The sequence below is a fragment of the Mesoplodon densirostris genome, chromosome 4, assembly GCF_025265405.1.
Source record: "Mesoplodon densirostris isolate mMesDen1 chromosome 4, mMesDen1 primary haplotype, whole genome shotgun sequence".
NCBI classification, from domain to species: Eukaryota; Metazoa; Chordata; class Mammalia; order Artiodactyla; family Ziphiidae; genus Mesoplodon; species Mesoplodon densirostris.
In genome coordinates, this window is record NC_082664.1 from 130,605,960 (window position 1) to 130,633,095 (window position 27,136).

The window sequence follows — 27,136 nt, forward strand, 5'->3', positions numbered from 1 at the left end:
TAATTCTTTCTCCTCGTCCAGCCATAAGAGCCACCACCCAAGAGCATGTGGAGCCCTCCCAACGGCCCCAAAGGGCTCCTTGGCCTTAAACATTTGGAATACTCTCTACCCATCTCAGATATCCCGTTCCTTCTCCACACTGACTCTCAGGAAGACATCGGTGGCCAAAGAGGGGCATGGCTGCAACCTCCAGACTGCTTTCTTGGATCGATGGGACACCTTGCTTCTAAAGCATTCCCCAGTTATCTCACAGGCCTCTAAGCGGGCATCAGATGAACACTGTGACTTCACTTTCCAGGTGGGAGAGTGGACTGTATCAGGTTCTGCATCATTTGCTAGTGGCATCAGGCTGTCAGCAGCTGTCTTGATATTAAGGCAAGAAGTGTCTGGTGCTGTGGTCTGCACCTCCCTCCACCCCTTACCCTGCAGGACCACTCCCATCATTATCCTCACTGTGGGGTTCCAGGGGGGCAGGGATGGCAAACACTTGAAACACACATCTCATCGTGCCCTAATCTGGCACTAGTGGCAGACATCAATAATGTATCGTGTCGTAAGTCAGAAGGAGAAAGACAAAGACCGAATGCTGACACATATATATGGAATTTAAGGAAAAAATGTCATCAAGAACCTAGGGGTAAGACGGGAATAAAGACACAGACCTACGAGAGCATGGACTTGAGGATATGGGGAGGGGGAAGGGGAAGCTGGGACAGAGTGAAAGAGCGGCATGGACATATACACACTACCAAACGTAAGGTAGATAGCTAGTGGGAAGCAGCCGCATAGCACAGGGAGATCAGCTCGGTGCTTTGTGACCGCCTGGAGGGGTGGGATAGGGAGGGTGGGAGGGAGGGAGACGCAAGAGGGAAGAGGTATGGGAACATATGTATACGTATAACTGATTAAATTTGTTGTAAAGCAAAAAATAAAAAAACCCAGCATGTTAATAGTGCTAAAAAAAATAATAATAATCTATCGTGTCGTGTTCTCAACACGGTGCTTCAGGCAGCAGCACAAAACAAGTGCAGCTGGAACTCCAGGTGAATCCTTTTTGTTATCCTGTTTGCAGGATGGGTAGCTCCAGCACCCTTCCTTCTATGTCTGTGAAGTGGGGTGGCCACAGGTCAAGCTGTGAAGGCGTGAGGTGTGGCTTTGCCTCTCAGCCCCTCTTCTGCCGCCCCATCGCCAGAGCTGGGTTTTCTCCCGAAGGGCACTTGCGCTCCCACCCACTCTCCTCAGGGTCCTGAGGAGCTAAGCAGATAATGGGGTCATTGATGGGCCATGATGGGAAGATCAATGGGTTCCAATCACAGCCACACCCCCTCCACTGCCTTCATCTCTCTGAGGCTCTTCTATAAAGGAGACAAATTATACCCACCTGTGGATCCTCGGCCCCAAGACTGAGGATCAGAATGGAAGTGAGCCCCTGTATGTGTAAGATTTCTAAATTGAAACGATCTTTACCAACCTAAGAAAATCTTACTTTTAATCCCCAACACCAACCCTCCCACACATTTTAACAGGGGGCTATGGGGGCACAACTTTCTGGTCTGAAAGGAGTAATCTGACAGTGGGATTTTTAACTGGTATAGATATTTGGGGACAAGTTGTACCTTGTGGCACCTTCAGATCCTACCTCATGCTGCAGCAGAACTCACATGTGTATGGTGCTTAACAGGTGATAAATAAATAGTTGATAGAGGGCCTGGCACTTTCGCTTTAAGAGCACTCTGTTGCTATTTTAGTGGCATCTGCATGGCTATACTAGTGAGGCTTTGTCACTTTCCTACCTGGTAGACACTGCAAACTCCTTGCTTTCCGCCCCCCCTTTTTAATCAAGGGCTAATGATGGAGGGTAGCTTGCTGGGCAGGGGACCATGGTGGGTAGAAGGTCTGTCCAGGCTGAAAACACCTAAGTCTGGGATTATTTCGCCCATCTCTGCCACCAGGGCAGGGATAGCACAGCCAAGCCAAGCCAAGCCAAGCCAAGTCAAGCCAAGTCAAGGGGAGGGTTATTTTTAATCCCAAAGATGCAGCATTTAAGAACAAACAGCTCCATCCCTGGAGCATATGCCAAATGAGTGTGGGCCCGGAGGTGTCAGGCTGCGGCTGCTTCCCGGCTCACCAGGCCCCTCCAGAAACCAGAGCTGGGCAGCAGTGCGTATTTTTAAACAAGCTGACTTGCTGTGGCCTTTGAGGGCCACCAGGTCCTGTGAGGACGGAGTGGGAGCCCCACGCACCGTTACCTTTAAATCCAGTTGGGCCCTAACCCGAGATGGTGCCTAGCGTCCCCCACCGCCCATGTTCACATTGCCTGGAGCTCCCAACCTCCCCACCTGCTGCCTTGTCCCCATTCCAGCCCCAAAGTGCTGAAGGCCACTTGAGAGTACCATTTTCCCTTCTTTTATATTTTCCTCTTCCCTTCCTTTACTCTCTGTAACACAAATAACTCATATGCATTGTAGAAAAATTAGAAAATTGAGATGAACAAAAAGAAAAGAAAAGAAAAATCCCTATCATCCCCCTGACCCTATCCCACTGTGGGTGAGGACCAGCATTTGTTAATACTTGGTGGATATTTTCCCTGACTTTTTTCTATGAATATTTTTTACATATAAGGTATTTATATTTTCAAAACGTGAATCTCACCCAAGGCCTGGCACTGGGGAAACCAGGATGGCTCCTCATTCAGAAAGAATGCTGACATTCTCTCCCACTGAGGTCCACAAGCTCTGTGGCCGGGATTGTTAGGACGTCACAGGGAAATGTTTAGCCCAGTGCATACAGTCCATACAAGAGACTCTCCTCTCCATACTCATCTTTCCCAGCAGGAATCATTTTGCCTGTGTCAGGCTTTGTTTGTGTGGTTAAGAAGGCAGGCTCTGGAGTCAGGAAGCTTGAGTCTAAATCCTTGCTCTGCCTCTAAATAACTGTGTGAAGGTGGGCAAGTGGCTTAACTTCGTGTCGGATTTCCTCATTTGTAAAACAGGGATGAAGAGAGGATACACATTACAGGTCTGGTGTGAGAATTCAGTGAGCTAATACTGAAGGTAGAGCGACCAGAAGAGAGGCTGGCACATAGTAACTGCTCAATAAACGTTAGTTCTTATTCTACTATAATGGTTGTTTTTTCAACTCTGGGGGAGTACCTCCTATGTTTCAGGCACTAGCCAAGCTTCCTGTATGATTTTGGGCAAGTTAATTCACGGACGTCTTTCTTACTTCATTCAGATAGGGGCTCAAGGCAGTTGGGGAATGAGATGGGGAGTAATTTGGGTTGCTTGGCTACCAGGAGGTTTAACACATTTGCATTATGGGGTCACTGGAGCTCATTAACATATTGGAAAAATGTTAAAAGCCATGTTGCTTTCAGTGGAGCTCTCACATACCCACTACTCCAGTTGTTGAAGGCTGATCATGAGTACATGGGGGTTCACCATGGTATCTGTGCCACTTTTATGCCTGTTTGAAAACTTCCATAATAAAAAGTTAATATATATGTATATGTATACATATATGTATTATGTATATAATATATACATCCTGAAAAATCTTCATCACTCTATTTACTTTCATACTTTTTCTGTATTGCTTTAATATACGTTTTAAAAATGTTTAAGGATCTTTTTTGTTAATCAAGACCATTTAAACCATTAAAAATGCTTCCCCCTTGAGACACACTGGTGTTGACAGAAGCCACAGCTGGTCGTACTCCATTGCACTGATGACGTGCAGAATTCCCAGCTGACAGGTGATGGGGACAAAGGGCAGACACGCTCTGGCACCTGGTGCCAGGCTGCCCCCCTTCCTTTACCTTCCCTCCCAGTACTGGCTTCCAGCCCTTATTTTGGGTCACACTTGTCGTACCTTTATCAATGCCGAGTACTTGGTGTGCCCAATTAAAACTCTGAGAACAGAGGAATTGGAGGCTAGAGACACCCATCCGGATCAATCATAGAACTTTCCACCTCAAGGTTAAGGGTCCCTGACATCCGTCCCCTCCCTCTTCCAGGCCAGTCAGCAGGCTGCTCACCTCCTCTTTCTCCCTGCTTTTGGCACCCCTCCAGACTTTTGACAAAAACACAGATGTCACACCCTCTGTTGCTACAGAGAACCAAGCTCACCTTGCTTTTGTGATCATCCAGATGCTTCTGTGATCATCCAGGTGCTTTGGCTGCTTCTGTTGCTACCACCATTGTTATTGTGAATAAAGCTTCCAATTACTGGCTGATTACTGGGCATCCAACATTGTTCATCCATGGGCATGGCCTCATTTAATCCACACAACAGCCAATAAGGTAAATACTATCATCCCATTTTTCAGATGAAGACGTTGAAGCTTACATAGGCTGAGTCATCAGGGTCACAGAGCTAATAAATGGAAAATGAAATCACAGGCTGATTCCAAAGCTCATGCTCTTAACACTATGCTAATTAGAGACTATTTTCCATCCCCAGAAAGAGGAGAGGGGTGTAAAAGAATGGCTAACTTTCACTAGGCCTACAGTTTTGTTGTTGTTTGTTTTTTGTTGTTGTTTGTTTTTTTTTTTTGCGGTACACGGGCCTTTCACTGTTGTGGCCTCTCCCGTTGCGGAGCAAAGGCTCTGGACGCGCAGGCTCAGCGGCCATGGCTCACGGGACCAGCCGCTCCACGGCATGTGGGATCTTCCCAGACCAGGGCTCGAACCCATGTCCCCTGCATTGGCAGGCAGACTCCCAACCACTGCGCCACCAGGGAAGCCCTGTTATTGTTTTGTGTGTATCATAAATAGAGACCACCATAAAGTGAAACCCCTTTCTGTCTGGGCCATTCGTCTTCCAGAAGGGGGCCCTCAAGGCGCTTGCTTGCTTGCGTGTGTGAGCGCGTGCCTACGCGCACTTCTAAATGTAGAATGGCAATCCACAGATAGAGGACTGTCAGGTAAGACTCTGCCTTCAGCACACACGGCTTCTGCCTCAGCTGTGACACTCATCAGCCCGTTCTCTTGAGCAACCCACTTCCCCTCCCTGGGCATCAGTTTCCTCACCTGTAAAATAGGGATAACAAACCCTAGGTTAGTCACCAAGCACATTCAATGAGATCCCAAGTGGCATGTGCCCAGCAGAGTGCCTACTTAAAGCAGAGCTCGAAAATAACGGTGCTCCAACCGGCATTCCGCAGCACGGGAGGCAGCGTCCCGCAGGTGGGCCGGGAACTGGAGAGAAAGGGGTGGGGAGGCGGGGCCTGGCGTCAGCGCGTGCGCACACCATGGGCGGAGGGACGGGGCGCCGCAAGGCTCAGACCTCCTGCTGGAAATTGTTCTGAGGGCTTTGGCGTAAAGTTTGCCCTTCCCGCCTCGGTTTCCCCATCCCCTCGCCCAGGGTGCTGGCCGGCTCCCCCCACACTCTCCACCCTGCTCCTTCTTGTGCCCACCGCTCTCAGCTAAAAAGAAGATTCTGTTCCTTGCCCGCAACACAGGCCAGAGCCACGTGTGCTGGGCTCCAGGTGGTCTGCGAGACCCTGGCGGGCTTCTGGTCCAAGAAATTTGGACACCTGTGCTGTGAACCACCTTCTCTTAGGAAACCTAGAATCAAGGGCCTTCCTGACCCCCTCTGCCTGCCAAGGACGCGTGCACACACACACACACACACACACACACACGCAGAGACAAACACGCAGACTCAAACACAGACACACACAGATGCACAGACTCAGGCACTGGCTCGCTCCCAACCCCCAGGCCCAGCCTAATGCCTGTCGGTCCCACCCCTGCAGCTCTGCCTCCTTGGTCTAATAAGGGCAGGTGAAGAAGGGTCCTGAGATTCCAGAGAGATTCCCAGCGCGCTCCTTCTAAGGCCTTTCAGTCGAACGTGCAGCTCTGGGCAAGCGTCCGGGGCCGGGGGCCCCAAGGCTGAGTCATGGGTTCCTCAGCCCCAAGTCTCATTTCTAGCCCAGTCCAGATCCCGGGCCTTTCAAAAAACTCACAGGTCGTCCCTCTGAGTCAGCAAAGGTTCCCACAGAAACTCCATTTGGTGTGGATTTAATCACAGGGTGTTTTTAAAGCCTCATCTGGAGGTAATTTGGAATTTAAATTACCAGGATGAGGATATTTTTACCAGAAGAAGGGCTTGGAATAGTTATATCCTGTCAGTTATTGATCAACCATTTCCAAAAGATTAAAAAAATAGTAAGACCTATTTTACCAAATATGTTAGAAAAATTCCCTCAGGATTTGGTCAGTATTAGCGTAACTGATATAAATTGTTCCACAACACTTAGGAATGTGTTCCATGACACATTTCACGAATTTTCTAAATCAAATTAAATCATACTTAGACCCCCACCTACCGGGACCTCAGATAATTCAATCCCAGCCACTTTTCAGGGCCCTTCACTCTCCTTCCATGCAGAACTCCGAGTACTTCAGGATTCCCGAAACTTGGCGCAGGGCACCAGGTCTGTGATGGTCACTGCTGAGTTGCCTATGGTCCAAGCCCTAGTAGACCAGTTGGAGGCTGCTGTTGCTGCCCACAGCAACGTCTCCAAACCAAGGGCCCCCAGACATCTCTTCCCCCTTCTTAGGCCCTCCCCAAAGGCCCTGCCACCTCCGGAGTGCCCGGTGGAGGCCCAGCACTCAAGGGTCCTGCCAGCCTTTAATGACCTCTGGGCCCCAGGCCCCCTCCCCAGCCCTCTCCATCTCTAACAAGTAGTGTTAAGTCTCCAGACCCTTAGAAAATCTAAGGCCTCTTACTTTTCCCTGGGGCAAGAGAAGCCCAGCCCTCCAAAACACAGGGGCCTCTGGAGAGGAAGAGGGGAAAATACCTCACATTCTTTTCCAGTGAGCCTGCAGAAGAAAAACAGACATGGTTAATTTCTCAATCACAGTAGTCCCTGACTTAGGCAATAATTACCTGATTTACCTAGTAATCCACACTCTGTGGGGAGTAGATAGAGCTGTGGGCCCAAAACAGAAACAAAAACAAAAACCCTTCTTTAATAAAGGTTAGGAAATCTCTTTGCTTCTGTAATTTTCCGGGTCTCTCTAGAATACTCCTGTTTGGACAGAGATGGGGTCAAACCTCACAGATACCATCTAGTAGCTTGGTGTCCAGTAGCTTGCTCTTCTTCATGGAAGAACTGTACCCCACATGAGGACTGATGAGGTTGAGATAAGAGGTGCCCCTGAAACTCAAGTAAACATGGGCTAGCTTCGACTCACACCCAACACCATATAACACAGTAGAGTTTGTGGTTAAGAGGAATGGCTGTGGAATCAAACAGACCAGAGTATGAGTTCTGGCTCCATCCCTTTTTGTCTGTGTGACTTCAGGCAAGTTACTTCACCTCTCTGAGACTCAATTTCTCTAACATGGAGGTGATAAAGTGCCTCATAGGATTATGTGAAAGTTAAATGACAGCCAAGACACTGATGTAAGTTCATGCTGGGAGGAACACCCTCTGCTTCAAACACATAACAATGATATATGATACATAAAGAGAAAATTAAAATGATACAGCCACATTAAAAAAAAATTAACATCTCTATAGACAAAGCTGCATTCTATATACCTCCTCTGAGGGTCTGTAGTGGGTCCCTTTGCTCATGGTGGTGATCAGCTTTCTATTCAGCCCCCTCTTCTACTCTTCCTGGAATCATTTCCTAAAATAAGCTGCCAACAAGCCCTTATCTCAGACTCTGCTTTGTAGGGGGAGTCTAGGCTAGCTGGAAAGGAAAATAACAATGAAGCAAAGAAAAGGAGTGGTAAATAGAAAACTAAATATGGCAGAAATAAGTTAAAACATATTAGTCATTATAATAAATGTACACAGATAACCTATCAAAAGATAGACTCGCAGATTAGATAAAAAATGAACAAAGTTTATAAGAAGTATACCTCAAGCAAAACCACAAAGAAAGATGGCAAATAAAAAGTTAGAAAAAGATATACCCATCCAATGCAAACTAAAAATAAACGTGTGGTTATGGATTGAGCTGTGTCCCCCAAAACAATATGTTGAAGTTCTAACCCCCAGCCCCTCAGAATGTGCCCTTATTTGGAAATAGTCATTGCAGATGTAATTAGTTAAGATGAGGTCATACTGGAGTAGGATGGATCCTTAATCCAATATGATTGGTGTCCTTATGAGAAGAGAGACACACAGACACATAGAAAGATGGCCATGTGGTTGTGGAGACCCAGATTGGAGTTATGCTGCCACAAGCCAAGAAATGCCAAGGATTACCTGAAGCTGGAAGAGGCAAGGAGGGATCCTCTCCTACAGGATTAGGAGGGAACACAGCCCTACTAATACCTTGTTACTGACATTTAGCCTCCAGAAACATGAGAACATAAATTTCTGTGGTTTGAGTCACCCAGTTTGTGGTAATTTGTTATGGCAGCCATGGGAAACTAATACATATGCCTAGCAATATTTCTATCAGACCAAATAAAATTTAAGCCTAAAGTATACATCATAAAAGCAACATCCCATCAACAATGAGGGGCTTCCATGGTGGCACAGTGGTTAAGAATCTGCCTGCCAAGGCAGGGAACATGGGTTTGAGCCCTGGTCCGGGAAGATCTCACATGCCGAGGAGCAACTAAGCCCATGCACCACAACTACTGAGCCTGCGTGTCACAACTACTGAAGCCCTCGCACCTAGAGCCCATGCTCCACAACAAGAGAAGCCACCACAATGAGAAGCCTGTGCACCGCAACAAAGAGTAGCCCCCACTCGTCACAACTAGAGAAAGCCTGCGTGCAGAAATGAAGACCCACTGCAGCCAAAAAAAAAAAAAGAATATAAAATGATTATGAATTTGTATGCACTTAACATGACTAAATTATAAAGAGAAGTTGATTAATTCATTTTCTCAGTAGAATATTTTCAATATACTTTTATCAGGATCTGATGGATCAAGTAGATAAAAAAGGATAAAAGATATGTAAGATATGAAGAGCTAATTTAGTTAACCTGATCCAGTATAGATGTGTAGAAGCCTGCATTGGAAAAAAGAATATATATCCTTTTCAAGCACACATTGATCATTTTAGCAAAGGGAGCCTCAACAAATTTTAAATAGCTTGTAGTATACAAATCATATTTTCTATCCATAATACCATTAAATTAGAAATAAAAATATACCTAAATATATTGTGGATTAAAGATAAAGTCTTAATAAAAATTACAAAATATTTAGACTTGAAAAACTATGAAAAAAATACATAACAAAACTTGTGGGATGCAGATAAAGCAGTACCTAGAGGTAAATTTATAGCTTTGAAGTACCCTTTGGGAAAACAAGATAGAACATAAATGAATTAAAATTTTAATACAAGAAGCTAGAAAAAGAAAATGAATGAGATATTGCCGTTAAAGTCCTTTGCATAATGCTTGTCACATAATAAGTACTCAACAGAAGGAAGTATTTAATAAATGGAAATTGTAGTTGTTATTCTATCAATAACTTCCAATTAAAAGAGCTTTTCTTTATAGGATTAAGTAAAACTTTCACAAGCAATTTGTGATTTATAAATAAGTGTATATTTGATCAACATCCCTCTTCCTGTCACGGAGCTCCCTTGGAATTTCCTGTAATGAGAGCAGTACAAGTGTCTTGAATGAGGTGACTTTTCAGAAGCACATAGGTCACCGAAGGATGGGGACTTTTCCCCAGAGGAATCAGTGTGTGATTACAGAGTTAGAACCTTTAGCCCTCTCTGGGGAGGGGAGAGCAGCTGAAGATTGAGTTCAATCACCAAAGGCCAATAATTCAATCTATCATGCCCATGTAATGAAGCTTCCATAAAAACCCAAAAAGATGGGGTTTAGAGAGCTTCCAAGTTGGTGAACATGCGGAGGTACAGGGAGAGTGGCAAGCTTGGGGAGGGCATGGAAGCTCTGAGCCCTTTCCCACATACCCTGCCCTATGCTCCTCTTTCACCCAGCTGTTCCTGAAGTATATCCTCTTATAATAAACTGGTAATCTAGTAAATTAATGTTTCTCTGAGTTCTGTGAGCCGCTTCTAGCAAATTAATTAACCCAAGGATGGAGTCATTGGACTCTCCAGTGTATAGCCTGTTGGTCAGAAGCACAGGTGACAACCTAGACGTGCAACTGACATCTGAAGTGGTGGTGGTGGGGAAACAGTCTTGTAGGACTAAGACCTTAACAAGGGTAATCTGATGTTATTTCCAGGTAGAAAGTGTCAGAATTGAGTTGAATTGTAGGACACCCAGCTAGTGTTGGGGAATTGTTTGATGTGGGAAAAAAAAACACCACACACTGGAACTGGCATCAGAATCTTACAACTATGGCACACCAATCAGAGATATCTCTGTGCCTGGAACTTCAGAAATTAAATTTTATACAGTTTTTCATAGTCAAAAAATATTCCAGAAAGGGAAATTTTCTGGCCAGAGTTGGTCTCCTCTGCCTCTATTAACTATAACTCACTTTTAAGCCACTGAATGGACTAGAGCCTGAACTCAGCAGTGACAGGATATGCATCAGTCAGGAAGCCAGGCCCCTGATGGAGCTGCCCTCTGAAGGACCTTAATAGCATCCAGGGAGTTCCACCATCAATCCTCCTCTTGGAAAGAAACAAGGACTTAAATAATTAGAGAAAAAACTAATCTGGAGGCGGAGTCAAGATGGCAGTGTGGGAAGACTCTCAGTTAGCATCTCCCTACCACTGGCAGGAGACTCTGACACCCAAGGAGACAGGAGGAACCCCAAAGTGAACTGGTAGGATGTAGGGGGACTGAGGGGGGAGGAGAAGTGGAAACCAGACAGGATCTGTGCCCCTGAGGCCAGGGAGATCAGGAGAGGCAGGCGGGAGGGGCCCTCAGGGAGGAATGGGAGAGGAGTGGAAGGTGATCGCCTGGCCCACTCATGCATGGGGAGCCTGCTGAGCTCCCAGGCTGATCCCCTGACCTCCAAACCCCCTCCAGGCAGCATGGGTCCTTGGGGGCATAGGAAAGAGGCCAAGGGGAGAACAGGAGAGGCAGGTGGGAGGGGCCCTCCAGGAGGAGCAGAAGAGGAGCAGAGGGCTATTGCCCCACCCACTCGAGCCCAGGAAGCCTGCTGGGATCCCAGGTGAGGTTCCCGGCCCTCTGAGACCAGGGGTGGAGGGCATGCCTGGGCCCCTTCTGTTCCTTGAGCCTAAGCCCCACCCCACACAGCCCCCAGGGCCTTTTCCAGCCCTGTGGGTCCTGAGCATTGGCTCTGCCAATGCTCTGCCCAAACCTCGCCCTGGCTTAGGCCCTGCTCTCCACAGCCAAGGCCTTTCCCCCCCTTGTTTTTTCTTTTCCCTCCTCCTCTTTTTTACTATTGTGATACTGATATGCCTTCCAGTTGTTGATTCATCTATATTTTAATTTTTATATTCTTCCTAACATATCTGTTAGTTTCCTAGTCTAATTTTATTGTTTACTTTGTTCTTTTTTTTTTTTTTTTTTTTTTTGCAGCCCCAGGCAGCTTGTAGGATCTTGGTTCATGAGCCTGGGGTCAGCCCAAAGCTCCTGCGGTGGGAGCTCTGAGTCCAAACCATGGGACTAACAGAGAACCTCAGACCCCAGGGAATATTCATCAGAGAGGGGTCTCATGGAGTTCCTTATCTCAGCACCAAGACCCAGCTCTACCCAATAGCCTACAAACTCCAGTGTTGGAAGCCTCAGGCCAAACAACCAGTAAGATAGGAACACAATCCCACTCATAAAAAACAAAAAATAAAATGAGATGGCAAAAAAATGTGTCACAGATGAAGGAGCAAGGTAAAAACCTACAAGACCAAATAAATGAAGAGGAAATAGGCAATCTACCCAAAAAAGAATTCAGAGTAATGATAGTAAAGATGATCCAGAATCTTGGAAATAGAATGGAGGCATGGACTGAGAAAATACAAGAAATGTTTAACAAAGATATAGAAGAACTAAAGAACAAACAAACAGAGATGAACAACACAATAACTAAAATGAAAAATACACTAGAAGTAATCAATAACAAAATAACAGAGGCAGAAAAACGCATAAGTGAGCTGGAAGACAAAAAGGTGGAAATAACTGCTGAGGAGCAGAATAAAGAAAAAAGAATGAAAAGAATTGAAGACAATCTCAGAGACCTCTGGGGAAACACTAAACGCACCAACATTAGAATTATAGGAGTCCCAGAAGAAGAGAAAAAGAAAGGGACTGAGAAAATATTTGAAAAGATTATAGTTGAAAACTTCCCTGACATGGGAAAGGAAATAGTCACCCAAGTCCAGGAAGCACAGAGTCCGATACAGGATAAACCCTAGGAAAAACACAACAGTACACAGTAATCAAACTAACAAAAATTAAATTCAAAGAAAAAATATTAAAAGCAGCAAGGGAAAAACAAAAAATGACATACAAAGGAATCCCCATAAGGTTATCAGCTGATTTTTCAGTGGAAACTCTGCAGACCAGAAGGAAGTGGCAGGATACACTTTCTCTTTCAACCAGAAAGAGAAAGAGAAAAACCTACAACCAAGATCACTCTACCCAGAAAGAATCTCATTCAGATTCAATGGAGAAGTCAAAAGCTTTTCAGACAAGCAAAAGCTAAGAGAATTCAGCACCACAAAACCAGCCTTACAACAAATGCTGAAGAGACTTTTCTAAGCGGGAAACACAAGAGAAGAAAAGACCCACAAAAACAAACCCAAAACAATTAAGACAATGGTAATAGGAACATACTTATCAATAATAACCTTGAGTGTAAATGGATTAAAGGCCCCAACCAAAAGACACAGACTGGCTGAATGGATACAAAAACAAGACCCATATATATGCTGTCTACAAGAGACCCACTTCAGACCTAGGGACACATACAAACTGAAAGTGAAGAGATGGAAAAAGATATTCCATGCAATCGGAAATCTAAAGAAAGCTGTAGTAGCAATACTCATATCAGATAAAATAGACTTTAAAATAAAGACTGTTACAAGAGATAAGGAGGGACACTACATAATGATCAAAGGATCAATCCAAGAATAAGATATAACAGCTATAAATGTTTATGCACCCAACATAGAAGCCGCTCAATACATAAGGCAAATGCTAACAACCATGAAAGGAGAAACCGACAGTAACACAATAACACAATTTAACACTTACACTTTAACCCCACTTACACCAATGGACTTTAACACTTAACACTTTAACCCCACTTACACCAATGGACAGATCATCCAAACAGAAAACAAATAAGGAAACACAAGCTTTAAATGATACAATAGTCCAGATAGATCTCATTGATATTTACAGAACATTCCACCCAAAAGTGGCAGAATACACTTTCTTCTCAAGTGCACATGGAACATTCTCCAGGATAGATCACATCATGGGTCACAAATCAAGCCTCAGAAAATTTAAGAAAATTGAAATCATATCAAGCATCTTTTCTGACCACAACACTATGAGATTGGAAATCAATTACAGGAAAAAACCTGTAAAAAACACAAATACATGGAGGCTAAACAGTGTGCTACTAAATAACCAAGAGATCACTGAAGAAATCAAAGAAGGAATCAAAAAATACCTAGAAACAAATGACAATGAAAACATGATGACCCAAAACTTATGGGATGCAGCAAAAGCAGTTCTAAGAGGGAAGTTTATAGCAATACAATCTCACCTCAAGACACAAGAAAAATCTCAAATAAACAATCTAACCCTACACTTAAAACAACTAGAGAGGGCTTCCCTGGTGGCGCAGTGGTTGAGAGTCCTCCTGCCGATGCAGGGGACACGGGTTCGTGCCCCGGTCCGGGAGGATCCCACGTGCCGCGAAGCGGCTGGGCTCATGAGCCATGGACGCTGAGCCTGCACGTCTGGAGCCTGTGCTCCACAACAGGAGAGTCCACAACAGTGAGAGGCCCATGTACCGCAAAAAAAAAAAAAACTAGAGAAAGAAGAACAAAGAAAACCCAAAGTCAGTAGAAGGAAAGAAATCATAAATATCAGAGCAGAAATAAATGAAATAGAAATGAAGAAAACAATAGCAAAGATCAATAAAACTAAAAGCTGGTTCTTTGAGAAGATAAACAAAATTGATAAACCGTTAGCCAGACTCATCAAGGAAAAAAAGGGAGAGGATGCAAATCAGTAAAATAGAAATGATAAAGGAGAAATCACAACAGACACAGCAGAAATACAAAGGATTATAAGAGACTAGTACAAACAACTATATGCCAATAAAATGGACAACTACGAAGAAATGGACAAATTCTTGGAAAGGTACAATTTTCCAAGACTGAACCAGGAAGAATTAGAAAATATAAACAGACCTATCACAATGAAATTGAAACCGTAATTAAAAATCTTCCAACAAACAAAAGTCCAGGACCAGATGGCTTCAAAGGCAAATTCTATCAAACATTTAGAGAAGAGCTAACACCCATCATTCTCAAACACTTCCAAAATATTGCAGAGGGAGAAACACTCCCAAATTCATTCTACGAAGCCACCATCACCCTGATACCAAAACCAGAAAAAGATATCACAAAAAAAGAAAATTATAGACCAATATCACTGATAAACATAGATGCAAAAATCCTGAACAAAATACTAGCAAACAGAATCCAATAGCACATTAAAAGGATCATACACCATGATCAACTGGGATTTATCCCAGGGATGCAAAGATTCTTCAATATATGCAAATCAATGTGATACACCACATTAACAAATTAAGGAATAAAAACCATATGCTCATCTCAATAGATGCAGAAAAAGCTTTTGACAAAATTCAACACCCATTTATGATAAAAAAAAACTCTCCAGAAAATGGGCATAGAGGGAACCTACCTCAACATAATAAAGGCCATGTATGACAAACCCATAGCAGGCATCATACTCAATGGTGAAAAACTGAAAGCATTTCCACTAAGATCAGGAACAAGACAAGGATATCCACTCTTGCCTCTCTTATTCAACATAGTTTTGGAAGTCCTAGCCACAGCAATCAGAGAAGAAAAAGAAATAAAAGTAATACAAATTGGAAAAGAAGTAGTAAAATGGTCACTGTTTGCTGATGACGTGATACTATACATAGAAAATCCTAAATATGCCACCAGAAAGCTACTAGAACTAATTAATGAATTTAGTAAGGTTGCAGGATACAAAATTAATGCACAGAAATCTCTGGCATTCCTGTACACCAACAACGAAAAATCAGAAAGAGAAATTAAGGAAACACTCCCATTTACCACTGCAACAAAAAGAATAAAATACCTAGGAATAAACCTGTCTAAGGAGGCGAAAAACTTGTACTCAAAAAACTATAAAACACTGATGAAAGAAATCAAAGATGACATAAACAGATGGAGAAATATACCATGTTCTTGGATTGGAAGACTCAGTATTGTGAAAATGACTATACTACCCAAAGCAATCTACAGATTCAATGCAATCCCTATCAAACTACCAATGGCATTCTTCATAGAATTACAAAAAAAATTTTATACTTTGTATGGAAACACAAAAGACTCTGAATAGCCAAAGCAATCTTGAGAAAAAAAATGAGTTGGAGGAATCAGGCTCCCCGACTTCAAAGTATACCACAAAGCTACAGTAATCAAGACAGTATGGTACTGGCACAAAAACAGAAATATAGATCAATGGAACAGGATAGAATGCCCAGAGATAAACACATACACATATGGGCACCTAATTTATGACAAAGGAGGCAAGAACATACAATGGAGAAAAGACAGCCTCTTTGATAAGTGGTGCTGGGAAAACTGGACAGCTACATGTAAAAGAATGAAATTAGAACACTACCTAATACCATACACAAAAATAAACTCCAAATGGATTAAAGACTTAAATGTAAAACTAGACACTATAAAACCCTTAGAGGAAAACATAGTAAAAACACTCTTTGACATAAACCACAGCAAGATCCTTTTTGACCCATCTCCTAGAGTAATGGAAATAAAAACAAAAATAAACAAATGGGACCTAATTAGACCTAAAAGCTTTTGCACAGCAAAGGAAACCATAAACAAGACGAAAAGACACCTTCAGAATGGCAGAAAATATTTGCAAATGAAACGACAGACAAAGGATTAATTTCCAAAATATACAAACAACTCATGGAGCTCAATACCAAAAAAACAAACAATCCAGTTAAAAAATGGGCGGAAGACCTAAATAGACATTTCGCCAAGGAAGACATACAGATGGCCAAGAGGCACATGAAAAGATGCTCAACATCACTAATTATTAGAGAAATACAAATCAGAACTACAGTGAGGTATCACCTCACGCTGGTCAGAATGGCCATTATCAAAAAATCTAGAAACAATAAATGCTGGACAGGGTGTGGTGAAAAGGGAACCCTCCTGCACTGGTGGTGGGAACGTAAATTGATACAACCACTATAGAAAACAGCATGGAGGTTCCTTAAAAAACTAAAAATAGAACTACCATATGACCCAGCAGTCCCACTACTGGGCATATACCCTGAGAAAACCATAATTCAAGAAGAGTTGGGCTTCCCTGGTGGCACAGTGGTTGAGAGAGAGTCCGCCTGCCGATGCAGGGGACACAGGTTCGTGCCCCGGTCTGGGAAGATCCCACATGCCGCGGAGTGGCTGGGCCCGTGAGCCATGGCCGCTGAGCCTGCACGTCCGGAGCCTGTGCTCTGCAACGGGAGAGGCCACAACAGTGAGAGGCCCACGTACCAAAAAACAGAAAAACAAACAAAAAGGAAGAGTCATGTACCACAATGTTCATTGCAGCACTATTTACAATAGCCAAGACATGGAACCAACCGAAGCGTCTATCGACAGATGAATGGATAAAGAAGATGTGGCACATATATACAATGGAATATTACTCAGCCATAAAAAGAAATATGGATTTTCTTTTTTTGTACATTTATTTTTTTATTCTTTAAAATTGTTGCCCTGTAGAGCAACAGCAGAACTGATTTCCTCTGTTCAGCACAGCAGAGAACCGTCACTAAAACCACCAGCTGGAAAAGTGCATGATGCCACAGGGAGCGTGTGGTTTCCCTCCTCATTCTGGGGGTCCTCAGGCACCAAGGAAGGCAAGGAGGGGGGTCCCAAACATCACTCTCCTTTGCAACCTGGGAGATAGTCGGGGAATAATTGGCTGTCTGCAAAGGGCCCCATCAGGGACTCCAGGAGCCGACTTCCCACCCCCTATCCCCTCCCAGCTGCCAACTCTGTCTGAACTGTAGACAAAGCAGCCAGTTGTAACTGAAATGAGAGGGTATAGAATATCTGAGGTTGTTTCCAATTAGTTTTTCAAGCAGTCCTACAGAGGCGGTTGGGGTTTAAAGTGCTACTTTGTACATTAGGTAGTCATCACTTTCAGCCTCTCTGAGCAGAATGTCCACAGCATCTTCTCTTGGGTCCCCTGGGCAGGAATTCAGAAGTCCCCATTTTGGGGTAATCCAGAACCATTATCCTTCCCTGTCAACGTTGCTGATAAAAGTTGTACATCATTAGATCTTGGGGTAACTGAATGTGGCAGGAGACTCTTATGGTGTTTACTTTTTTAAAAAGTTATAAAGTCATGAGAATGTCAGAGTAAATTGTTCCTAGTGAAATGCCTTCCCTGTACCAGCTCCATCTCCAGTAACGCTTTTCCACGTAGAGGTTTGTGCAAAAGCTTGACAAGGCAGTAAATGACCTCAGTTTGTTTCAATGGGAGGAAGGTTGTTTCAGCTGAATTCATAAGCAATCACTGGGAAATCAGGGAGGCCCACTGGAAAACTGCCCTGATGAGCAGGAGTGAACCATCATGATCTAAACCCATTAGTATTTTTTTTTTTACATCTTTATTGGAGTATAATTGCTTAACAATGGTGTGTTAGTTTCTGCTTTATAACAAAATTAATCAGTTATACATATACATATGTTCCCATATCCCCTCCCTCTTGCGTCTCCCTCTCACCCTCCCTATCCCACCCCTCCAGGCGGTCACAAAGCACAGAGCTGATCTCCCTGTGCTATGCGGCTTAAGCCCATTAGTATTAATGCAGAAAACATATCACAGACTCCCCTTCCCTCAGTAGTTCATGAAACTCAGATACACATAAATGGAAGACTTCAGCATTACTGCAAACCCTGGGCACACCTCTGGAAACTGTAGATAAAGAACCCCTCCACCAGAAGCTCAGAAAACCGGAGTAGGATGGAGTTTTGGAAATGAGAACAATGCCCTCGGGCTCCGGGCCAACTCCAAGCCTCACCTCTTGCTGTTCCTACCTTCTAGGACACTATCCTTCCCCTCTTCCCACTTGGCCAGGACCTAGTCATTCTCAAGGACCAGCTCAAGTCCTGAGAATTAATCTTGGGATCAGTCTTGGAAGGACCTGAAGTGTCACTTAGTTCTATAATCTACTCCCTTCTATAATTTAGAGCAAGAGTTTGAACATCATTGGTGACTGGAGACTCACTGCTTCCTGAGATAACCCATTCTAGCTCCAGATAGCTTTATTTTACTAATATATACTATTTATTGTGTATTAACTTATGCCTGACAACTGTCACATAATGTAATCCTTGTAGCAACCTTATGAGGGCTGTATCTTTGTTATCTTACCCCATTGTACAGACTTGAAGATAAAGTCAGAGGGAGGCCAATGACCTGGTCACAGGCCGAGGAAGCGGCAGAGCCCGGGTGTCTAACTCCAAAGACAGTGCCCTTTGCCACCGCACTGCATCCTCAAGGACCCCCTGACATACGGAATTTCTCACCGTGCCATGGTTTCACTCAAGGTAGAGTTGTAGGCTTGTACACAGTTGTCAAATTTCCTCCAGGAATTCTCAGTGCTTAGGTCTGTTCTATACAATGTAGCAGGTAACGGCCTAGACTTACAAGTTTCCATTGGTCACCATTTTGGGAATTTCGTTTCACTCTCCAGTGAAAGTGTAAGTTCCTGGAAGGTGGGACCATAGCTTACACTTATTTTGTATGTTTAATCTTTGTGTATCTAATTTTCAAGACTTTTTGCTTCTTTTTGAGAATGCAGCCTGGACAGCACAGAGCACGTGCCAAGTGCTGAGTGCACCTCTGATGGACTGAGTGGCAGTGAAGAGAGTATCAGACCAAGAGTCTGGCATCCCAGATTCTGGTTCCAGCTCTGCCACCAGGAGACAAGTCCTTCCCCCTCTCTGGCCTCAGTTTCCCCACGTGAATGATGTGTTGAGGTGTGCCCCAACCTCTCTTTGATGCTGGCCAGCTAAGTGCTGGAGCTCTCCCAAGCCAAAGGACCGGTGGGCAAGTCCAGGGAGACTGAGCCCATCACTCAGACTGAATCATGCCCTCAGGCACCTACCCACGAAGCGGGGATGGTCCCCCAGAGCACACAGCTGATGGGGAGCCGGGAAGAACTCATGGGGTGTGAGCTAACTTCTGTAGGCACCCTGATCTATTTGTCCCTTACACTCTCCCGGGTGGAAACAAGGAGAACTCTTGCATGATTCAGAGTCTTTCAGTCTCTAACCTTTTCAAAACTTTCTCAATATTTAGCAAAATGGTTTCACACAGCATTGATGAGAATCTCCAGAAATTTCCCTGTGAAATCCCTCATCGGCTGACTCACCAAGGAAGTTAGGAAGCTGGACTGGGTTCAGCCTTCACCACTGTGTTGGGGAATTTTTCATTCATTTGTTTATGTATTTCACAAACTGTGTGTGTGTGTGTGTGTGTGTGTGTGTGTGTGTGTGGTGGGGCCCATCATGCCATAGGCACTGTGCTGAGTGGTGTCTTGGTCATCTACAATGATGAATAAGACTGGACACAGTTCCTGTTCACAAGGGGCTTATAGTCTCACTGGTGATGAAAATATTAAGCAAAGAATCACACAACACTACGATTAAAATTTGTGGTAAGTGCCATAAAGAAAAAAATACACAGAGTGCTAATAGGGAGCCCTACCTTAGCCTGAGGGTGAGGTGGGATCAGAGAGGGCTTCCTGGAGGAAGAGGCATTTAAGCTTAGACCTGAAACATTCAGGAAAGGGGAAGGGGTGGGGGTTGGGGAAAGGTGGCTCCAAGGAGGGATAATATGTGGTCTGATCCACAATATGCTGTGGTGGGTTAGGACTGAACTCATAATCCCAGCTGTGGCCCTCACTGGCTATGAAACTTCATGTGAGTCACCTACCCTCTCTGGGCCTCAGGGTTTTTGGTATTCTTTGTTTTTTGTTTGTTTTGTTTTTTCCCATCTGTAAAATGGAGATCTGCTACCTCAAGCAAATGTTGCGATGCTCAGACTAAAGCAATGGCTAAGATATCACCCCCAGAAATACTTCTATGTGAATAAATATGAGATCCTTATTATTGACACTTGCCCTTGAAATTCACTGCATCTGTGAAAATGAGATTGTCTGCGGGAGAACTTCAATTGACATTTAGAAAAATTATGAGTGGAATGGGTTTTCCTTATTTGAATTCTCCACTTTAAATGCAATATACCCAGATTATGTACAGACACATGAGGGGGATAGAGAGGGACTGGGAAACCTGGTCCCAGATGACCTGGAGAGGGAAAAGCCAACAGACGAGTGATGGGAGAAAGGGGCTTATTAAACAAACCTCACCGACAGGCCCTCTCCCTTCTTTTCCAGATGCGCCTCCAAACGCTTTGCCAAGAATTCTAATGAGAAACAGACTCTCTCTCCTTCACCTGCAGATTTCTAAGCAGAGATATTGCTGCCACTTCTGCTCAGCGTCCAAGAATGGTTTGTTTTCAATTCCCCCTCGTAGGACTCGGGGCTTTGAGAGTTGGAGAAAACATTTCAGACTTTTCCTTCCTTTATACTTCGGCAAAAAAGCACCCAGTCAAAAAACGAAGGGGAGAAAAGCCAGGGCATTTGGTGGAGTGTTGGGGCCAGCCACCCACCAGAAGCCCTGGTAGTTAAGTAGCCAAACCCATAAGTTGAAAGGAAGCAGAGGGATCCTGGCTTGCACAGAGAAATGTTTACTCTGTCGTGGTAATGGCATGTTTGTGGTCCCCACTCACTCACCCACCCACAAGCTCCAGTGTGGGTCAATGAATCTATTGTGGAAAAAAGAAAGCCAAGGCAAGATCTTAGCCAGAAAAATGTAGAAGTGGGTTTTGTCCCCTTAACCTGATGCAGAAGTTATAAAAGAGATTTGCCAACTACTGCCATCTTGGATTGGGGATTTTCCTAATTGCATAGGGTTCTAAGACAAGCGTGATCTCCGCTTTTTGCCTTTTTGGCCAGAAATCCAGGCCTGCCTCTCTTCTCCACCACCAGCCCTTGTCTCCCTGGGGCCTGTTTCAATCTGTCTGGTTTGTTTCCTCTGCTCCCCACAGCTTTTGCCTGCCTGCTCGGCCTGCAGAGCCAGGATGGGGGTTCTTTCTGCCAGGCACTCCCTCCAAGAAGCCAGCACAGACCCTCACCCCCTCTTTCTGGGTTTACATATAACTGTAGAAAGATCACACTTTTCTATTTCACATGTCATGCTGTCTCTTTAAAAAAAATCCTTATTTTTTAAAACTTTCCCTTATTAAGGGCAATCAGGATATTGGTTTGCTAAGAAAGACTTGAGCTGTAATCAGCCTAAGTGGTTGGAAAAACCAGTTCTTGACTTCCTTTTGGATCTGCCATCCCATCATTCACTCCCACAGCACCCAACTCCTCTCCATGAGAGTGCTGTGCTCTTTGAACTGAGTTTCATCCACAGCTAAGTCTGCCAAGACAAACCCTCCATGCGGGACTCCATCTGGGAGGGACTCACCTCAAAGCCTCTTGTTGGAATAGTGGGCCATGTGTCAAATGGATGCACAGAGGCTAAATGCTACCTGGGAAACCATTTCTACGATAAAGGTACATACAAAAGAAAAGCCGGAAGCAAAACTGGATGTTTCATGTGCTCAAAAGTATGGAGCCCAAACATTATATTAAAAATAAAAATACTTGCTTAAAAACAAGACAGTATATGTATAACTGATTAAATTTGTTAAATAAAAAAATTTAAAAAAAACCAAAAAACAAGACAGGCTGAAAGAAAGGATTCCAAGATGTGCTACAGCTGTGAGGGTAGCTGAGTGGGATGAGAATGAGCTTTGGGCCAGGCCACCTGCCTCCAGGTGGGAGCTCTGAGCAAATCACAGGAGCCTCAATGTTCTTGTCTGAAAATAGGGGTAGTGCTTCTCCTCTCTGGGGGTTCTTGCGAGGATTAAATGAAGTGATGATACGAGAGTTCTAGCAACACATCTCCTCAGCCTCAAGTTGGCTACTATTCTGCAATTTCTAAACGTTCTAAACATGATGTACATTTTATCCTTATTATGGGAAAAAGTAAACTATAATAACAACAACAATGTGACCCAAGTTATAGGGACATTTCAAACCAGGTAATGTTACCCAGAATTGGATATCATACCTAGTGTGAGAAAACTTCTAAAGGCATCCTAAAGCTTTAGTAATACCTGGTCTAAAAATGCAATTACTTTACCCTGCCAATAACTCAACCACAGACTCGATCTGTCACGGTAGAGAGAAGGTTTCATTTCTTTGTAAGTATGGCTACTCCAGGGAGCACATTTCAGGGATACTATTGCCTTCCACAGAGATGCAAGGAACTTGGCTTTCTGCTTTGAAAGATGCCTCAGCAGGCCCAGTGCCTCTGAGAGGTGAGCGTTCCCCTTCCCTGCCCTCCCATATCCTCTGAAATGGCAACATCCTTCTCATCAAACTTTTTCATTAGCATCCTTTTGCAACCCATTAAGTCCTTAACAGCAGCTTTGAGGAGTCCCACCTGTTTTCCATCAAGATTTCAACTGTAAGCCAGCACAAACATGTGTGATAAGTTGATGCTAAAATACCATGACACACTCCTTGGATTTACTAGCATTTAATAAATGAAGGAGAAAGCTTTGCCTTTTATAGCCCTGAGCCTCCCAGGCCCAAAGCAGACATAGCAGTTGCTTCCTGCTAAGCATTCATTACCCATGGCTTCCAGATTCAAGAACCAGGCCCCTCTGGTCCCTGTGCTGTAAGGATAGGAGTACCCCTCTCTTTAGGAATAGCAGGCCTAGTGTTCTCAGTCCCGAATGTAGCTCAGCATCAACCGGGTAGTTTTGCAAGAAGTACCCAGGGTCAGGCACCAGCCCTAGAGATTCAGATTTAATTGCTCTTTGGGGGACAGAGTCAGGTAGTCATAATTTTTAACAGTTCCTCAAAGGCCTATCATGTGTAGACAGATTGGGGTCTGCTGAAAACAATTTGGACCATAAGCAGTATAGTATAGTGGGAAGAACATGGACTTTGGAGATAGAAAGCATCTATCTTTCTGTGGAAAGATCACACTTTTCTATTTCCCATGTCATGCTGTCTCTTAAAAAAAATCCTTTTTTTAAAAAAACTTTCCCTTTTTAAGGGCAATCAGGATATTGGTTAAGCAGCTGGGTGGAGTGAAATAGATGATACTAGAAGCCAGAAGCCCTGAGTGGCCGGGTGAGTGCACCTCCATGCCACAATCAGCCTCAGAATCCCGTACCTGCTGGGGAAAGCCCTCCAGGAGTGACAGTGTTGTTGGTTGGAGGGTCTGCTGAGCTGCTCCGTGGCACTTACTTATAAGGTCTTTTCTGACAACTCAAGTGTTCACAAAAGCACCAGGTTTGGATTCACCACCTGAAAAGAATAAACTGTGTTATGTTAGGCAAGTTTCTTACATTCTTTGAGCCTGTTTCTTCATTTCAAAACTGGGGTTAATAATATATATCTCATAAGGCTGATATAAAGATATAAAGATCAGATGAAATAATACATGTAAACTGCAGAGTACGGGATCTTAGACACGGCAGTTGATCATGTTATGTACTGTTATTAATGAGCTGAACGTCAATAGCTCTTTCCTTAGAATCAAGGTTCCTTAGGAGAATGTAGTAACTCCACCATCATCTTGTGGAGATAACAAAGCCTCTCTTCAAAGCAAAGGGCCTATCATCTAAAGGTGGATACAACATTGTGCTAGAGATTCTAGTCAACATAACAGAGCAAGAAGAAGAAATAAAACACATAGATTGCAAAAGAAAATATAAAACTGTCTCAGTTTGCAGATGGCATGAGTGTCTAGGTAGAAAATCCAAGGACTCTTAAAGAATGCTATTAGAACTAAGTTTAGCAAGATTGGAGAACACCAGGTCGATGTACAAAAACCAATTATATTTCTATATACTAGCAATGAGCAACTGAAATTTTAAGTTTAAAAAGCAGTACAGGGCTTCCCTGGTGGCACAGTGGTTAAGAATCCACCTGCCAATGCAGGGGACACGGGTTCGAGCCCTGGCCCGGGAAGATCCCACATGCCGCAGAGCAACGAAGCCCGTGCACCACAACTACTGAGCCCGTGTGCCACAACTACTGAAGCCTGCGTGCCTAGAGCCTGTGCTCTGCAAAGAGAAGCCACTGCAATGAGAAGCTCGTGCACCGCAACGAAGACCCAACACAGCCAAAAATAAATAAGTAAAAATAGAATTTAAAAAAAAATAGGGCTTCCCTGGTGGCGCAGTGGTTGAGAGTCCACCTGCCGATGCAGGGGACATGGGTTCATGCCCCAGTCCGGGAAGATCCCACATGCCGCGGAGCAACTAAGCCTGCAAGCCACAACTACTGAGCCCACACATCACAACTCCTGAAGCCTGAGTGCCTAGAGCCCGTGCTCCACAACAAGAGAAGCCACCGCAATGAGAAGCACGTGCAATGAAGAGTAGCCCCCGCTCGCCACCACTAGAGAAAGCTTGCGTGCAGCAACGAAGACCCAACGTAGCCAAAAATAAATTAATTAATTAAAAGGAAAAAAAAAAAAGAAAAAAGATGAGGCCCATGGGGGGAAAATTGTTAAATGGGTTTTTGGCGGTGAAAAGTTTGTGAATGGCCAGATAAAGCTATACATTTGAGGAAGGTGAAGGAACACACTCCTTTGGGAAGATCTGAAAAAAACCCAAACAAGCTTTTACTTGTCCAAGACAAATGAGGGTCATGCTGTGAAATGGTGGGGAATAGCCCCTCCCACCTCCACCTCAGATCTCTTCAGGCCTGTAGGGCCTCCAGACCAGTGTGTAAATTGTAGGCTGGCAAAAACCCAAACCCCGAGTCCTGACACCATGTGTCAGCCCCCATCCTGAGCTCCTCCTCACTCTGGACTAGGACACCTCAAATGAAAAGAAGTGCATTTCGAGGGCCTAGCCTGAGCCTCTTTGTTGACAACAGCTCATCAGTTTTATGATTGTTCATCATAACAAGAAAAGTTAGGGTTTTGCACCAACCAACACTAGAAAAAGTGACATGGAGCCCAGGCTGAGGTGGGAAAATGCAGGAGATTATAACAGCAACCTTAGGCCCACCTGTACGGGGGCCAGTTAACATGCCCTCCCCTGATCAGTTTGCACACAGCTCAAGGGAGCTTAACGGGATTAGGAATAAATAACCTTGTTGTTATTTTTAACATGGCTCAACTCTCTAGTACGTCCCTCCATTGTCCCTGCCAGTAACCTCTTCATAAACGGAGGCATCACCCTTAGAGACATAACAGGCAAAACCGGGCAACAATTTGTCTGAGATCTTACCCAGTAATACCTAAAAAAGAGACTCATCATCTTTGACATTTGTGCCCTTAACGGCATGATAGGAAGTTTATGGGCTTTGAAGCCAGGTAGAGCTGGATTTCAATCCTGATTCTGCCACTTGTGAGTCGTGGTCAAGTTATCTTGCCTCTTTGAATCTCAGCTTTCTTTAGAATGAGGATAATACTACCTACCTCACAAAATTATCTATGTCACATAATTAATGGAGAGTCCCTGACATGGAATTTATTGCCTAGGAGATGCTCAGTAAAGGTTGGCTACACAAATACACACACGTGCATGTTTATATACTTGTACCTATATCCACATATGGGCATATTTAAAATTTTAATTAATAAATAATTAGAAGAAACATAAGATGCACGCTCTTTCACTTTTGCACGTTTCTGAGAGCAGCTTGTGTCTTTTAATTGATGTAAACCAAAATTTGCTAGCAGCAAATAGAAGAGTGAGTCGTGACGTGGTTGTCATTACGAGGCTGTGCAAACTCAGCCAAGTCTCTCCCAGTAGATCACGGAAGTGAGAGCTGTGAGAAGCTGCTGGGGCTTATTCGTGCCTCGTGGAAGATTATCACTAGACAAGACGCATCCATTTGTCAAAAATGTCTGGCTGACTTTCAGATTTCCAGTGATATGTAATTCAATTACAGAGAAAATGAAACCATGCATTTAACCAAATAGGAAATGCATGCAAAACCTGACATATTAACTGTCTTTACTAAGAACACTCAGGAGGTCAAGTTCATGGGTGCAGGCTCCGTAACTCTGTATTTCTTTGGCAGTATTTGCCTCAAATAGGAAGAATCTTTAGACCCCAAATGCAGAGAAAACTTAGATTGGAAATGGCTACATTAAAGTAGAAAATGGCATGTAATTGTATAGATAAATAAATGCACACCATTATTCATTTAAAAAATTTTGAAACAAATTTTAAATTATAATTTGATGTGATATTTCTCTTTTTTTTTGAGAATCTACATTAAATTGTTGATGCACATCCAACCTCCATAATTAGGAAAACACAAATAAAAGTTACAATGAGATGCCATTTTATAACAATTTTGAGGGCAAAATATGTAAAAATCTGGCAATACCAAGTGCTGGAGAGAAAGTGGATTCACAAGATCTTGTATACATTCTTGCAATTTAGTGTAACTACTTTGGAAAACAGTTGGTATCTTCTCATGAAGTTGAACACATATACCCTATGGCCCAGCGATCCCATTTCTAATCCTTGGTCCTCTTGTTCATGTGGACCAAGAATCACATACGAGGAGGTGGCTAGTTCAGCTCGAGCCTCAATCACACAGATGCTTTTTCTCACGACATCTACTCTACCTCGCTATGCAGCAGAGGTGCTTTATGTGTACTTCCTCTTCTGTCACACAGGATATTAGAGACATGTGCTTAAGGGTTGAGGTTTAATAAAATTAATAATTTTTACTGTTTCGTCAAGATATCGCCTTAAGTGAAACTGCCAATTCTTTTTGCTGAGAAAATGTATGACAATGAGGAATACAACGGAGC

At 43.8% G+C, this 27,136-nt stretch overlaps 1 long non-coding RNA gene across 2 annotated transcripts in view; it reads right to left on the reverse strand.

The window, feature by feature from the left end:
• Positions 1-4,368, reverse strand: part of LOC132487544 (uncharacterized) — a 139,447-nt gene extending 135,079 nt beyond the window's left edge. For both annotated transcript variants that reach the window (XR_009531652.1, XR_009531651.1), the window contains exon 1: positions 4,128-4,368. This is a non-coding gene — a long non-coding RNA (uncharacterized LOC132487544). The remainder of the gene's footprint in view (positions 1-4,127) is intronic.
• Positions 4,369-27,136: the final 22,768 nt, after the last annotated feature.